Raw genomic sequence first — 3,713 nt, 5'->3', positions numbered from 1 at the left:
CAGTTGAGCATCCAAGTTCAGCTCAGGTCATGATCTCGTGGTTCATGGGCTCAAGCCCCTCGTCGGGCTCTGTGCTGACAGCTCAGAATGTAGAGCCTGCTTCAGATTCTGTCTCTCCTCTCTCTGCCCCTCACCAACTCATGCACTGTCTCACTCTGTCTCTCAAAAATAAATAAATGTAAAAAAAATAAATACCTTTGAGGAATATTAAATAAAAACTTGTGCCTATGTACCAAGCTGTTTTCTAGGCATTTAAAATACAATATTTAATTGAATCTTTTGAAGTCCTTTTGAGACAGATATTATTAAAATTTTAAACAATAATTAATTTAAAAAATTTTAAACAGTATTTATGTGGCAGAGCCAAGGCTCAACCTATTATTTGACTTGAGTGTCTTTTTTTACAACATATATTCTAAGACTTAGAGTACAAAATAACAAGGTGCCAAATATTGAGGGAGAAATTTAGACCTGATTTAATTTCTTTGAATGATTAGAATTCACCTTGGAATATAAAAAAAAAAAAATTTATTTCAAACTGTCAAGTTTAAAGCTAATTAATTTCTTGTCAAAATCATTTCTCTAAAATATAGCCAGTTAACAAGGAATGTTAGTGAGAAACATTAACGCATTAACAAATAAAACAGTATTATTCTAACTCTTTAATATATGCACTGCATTGGTAAAATTATTTTCAAAAATCTGGTTTATAGTAATTATTTGGGTATAAACATACAGATACTTCAGATGGATTATTTTTTCAATCTCCTTTGTTAGCGGTTATTATGTTAAAAGATTAAAAATAGGGGTGCCTGGGTGGCTCAGTTGGTTGAGCAACCGACTTGAGCTCAGATCATGATCTCACACTCTGTGAGTTCAAGCCCCATGTTGGGCTCTGGGCTGACACCTCAGAGCCTGGAGCCTGCTTCAGATTCTGTGTCTCCCTCTCTCTCTGCCCCTCTCCTGCTCATGCTCTGTCTCTCTCTGTCTCTCTCAAAAATAAATAAATATTTTTTAAAAATTTAATATTAAAAATAAATAAATGGTTTGTTCTAAGTTTCTACAAATGGTAAACTTATAAATTGATTTTAGTTGAGGTATCAACATCGTAACAAATATAAATATAAATTATGTATATATACACTTTCTATTCATTTTAATCACTCTAGAAAGCAATAAAAATATACAAGTTCAAGCAACTATTGTGTAAAATTAAAATTTCCAAATATTTTCTATGTTTTCTGACTTAACTTTTTTGTGTTTGTTCAAGATTGTTTTGTCAATGTTTTCTTTCGCCAACCACATCCCACAGTTCATTGTTCTGGGGTAGCAAGCCTTACGCTCCATTTAATATTCCTTGCTTATATCATTTTTGGGCGTAGACCTCAAAAGTGACCCCATTTCGGAAAATAAACCAGATCTCACTCCGTCTCTGAGATTATTTTTGTCAGACCATGTGGCCCTTATCCACAGCAGCCTAAGTGACATTCCAAGATAGTGAGGACTCTTCTGAGATGCTTCAAATTGTATCCTTTCCAGAATCTTAGTCCACAATCTCTTCTAGAGTGCTAACTATCAACACAGAGAGGAGTCAAAGATCCTCCCTTATGAGAATTCTACCCTCTAGAATACAGCTGGCAACAGATGATCAGATATTTGCTAATACTGCTACAGTTTGAGATCTAAAGCAAAAAATCACCAATTATCTTCAGATTTAAATCAGATTGAAGATTGACACAATCTTCAATCACAATAAAGTTTGAATCAGAAAAAATCCTTTACTTCTCAATAACCAGTATCTCAATATGTACCACCAATATATTGTAGGAGAAGTAATTCATGCACCTTTGTTTCTCTACCTTTATTTGAGATACATTATTTTTAGGTAATTAATTAATCTGGATTATGAGGAAGGAAAAAAGAGAAACAAGATATTTTTGAAAACATATCAAAGGGTTTATTTCCACATATGCAATGTGCCCTTGAATAGCCAATAATTTATAATGATTGAAAATGCATTTTGCCCATGAAACATATAACTGCTTATATTATTGCTTAATATATCTTATACTTACAACTAGACAATGCCCACTGGTATATTAAAGCTCTATGATTCCAACAGAAAAGAAACTTCTTACATAGGATTTTAGAGTTGCTGGAAATTGTTTGAACACACTTTTTTCCCCCTAAGTAATATTACTTGATACCAATAAAATTTTTCTTTGAAATCTTTCTCTACTGCAGAGTGACTGATGCTTTACTTCCGTGGATATCCCAAATGTATCACTAAGGCAGAATAGTAAGGCATGACCTTCTGCAGTCTAAATAAATAAATAGGTTGAGGTTTTACTTTTGTAACAGTGGCAAGATTAGTTAACTTAATCATTAAGCTAGACTTTACATATTACCATTTAATACACTCCTTCACTGAGCACGCATGATTTCAACTTATTATGATTTTACTCTGATTTTTTAACCACTATCTTTATAGATAATCAACACCTCAGAAAATGAAAGCTTGGCAAGGGGAATTATTAAGCCTCTTCAGTAGAACATAAACTGGCCCAAGAAGCATTATGACCAAGACATGGTAGAATTGACCCATCTTAGGGGCTCCTAGGTGGCTCAGTTGGTTGAGTGTCCAATTTCAGCTTAGGTCATGGGCTCAGGTCATCCTCCCACAGTTCGTGGGTTTAAGCCCCAATCAGGCTCTGTGTGGATAGCTCAGAGCCTGGAGCCTGCTTCAGATTCCGTGTCTCCCTCTCTCTCTGCCCCTCCCTTGTGCTCTCTCTTGAAAATAAATAAACATACTTACCTGGCAGGGGAGATACCATGATCACGAAGGTGGTTTTCCCAGGACAAGGCTTATCCATTGCACTCCGGATGTGCTGACCCCTGCGATTTCCCCAAATGTGGGAAACTCGACTGCATAATCTGTGGTAGTGGGGGACTGCGTTCGCGCTTTCCCCTATTAAAAATAAATAAATAAATAAACAAACGTTAAAAAAAACAAAAGGGGTTGACCCATGTGATTTTTTTTTTCTTTTTCTTCTCAATCTATGACAATACTGTTAAAAGCTGAAAGACTTCTATCTAAAAATATTTCAGGAAATCAATTCAATATCATTCAATATCAAAATACAGTGGTTTGCACATAAAAAAGATTTTGGAAATTCTGCTGTTTTATGTTTAACCACCTTAGAAAGCCAATAGGAAGCACTGTCAACAGAAGTTGAGTCCTGTATCACAACTAAAACAAAAATGTCGCTGATTCAACTAAAACCTTCTATAGGGCATGAAATGGTAAGGGAAAAGGAGTGGATAAAATCTACATAAAACTTCTGTCTTGAAATAAATTCTGTTCTTCAGGATTCTCTGTTATATCGATTAGTTTCTTGAATCTTTTGTCAATGCCCACTGCTATCTGTGTCCCATCTTCAAGTAACTCTTGCTTCTCAGCTTGACCCTAATGACTACGTTCTTCACTCTCCTCCATTATTTTCCAAGTTTCCACCTCAGAGGACCCAGTCTACTTTTCTCTTTTTGTTCTATGATGGGGTACACCCCTGATAAAGTGCCATTATAATACCCAATTCACAGAATTGCAGATTTGGCAAGCTCCAGTCACAGCCCAAAGATGCACATCTAGAGGGCCTTAGATTCGATGGGATGACTGTTTTGTACTCTTGAATTTTTATTTTCCAAACCGGGTT

At 35.4% G+C, this 3,713-nt stretch overlaps 1 non-coding gene across 1 annotated transcript; it reads left to right on the top strand.

Annotated features, from left to right (window-relative positions):
- The first annotated feature begins 2,807 nt into the window (after positions 1-2,807).
- On the top strand, positions 2,808-2,971 carry LOC125165095 (U1 spliceosomal RNA). The gene has a single exon (XR_007151981.1). It is a non-coding gene; the product is annotated as a U1 spliceosomal RNA (small nuclear RNA).
- The last annotated feature ends 742 nt before the right edge of the window (positions 2,972-3,713 follow it).

Source organism: Prionailurus viverrinus, chromosome B1, assembly GCF_022837055.1.
Source record: "Prionailurus viverrinus isolate Anna chromosome B1, UM_Priviv_1.0, whole genome shotgun sequence".
NCBI classification, from domain to species: domain Eukaryota; kingdom Metazoa; phylum Chordata; class Mammalia; order Carnivora; family Felidae; genus Prionailurus; species Prionailurus viverrinus.
Note: the sequence above shows the minus strand (reverse complement) of the source record. Positions and strands in the feature narration are given on the sequence as shown.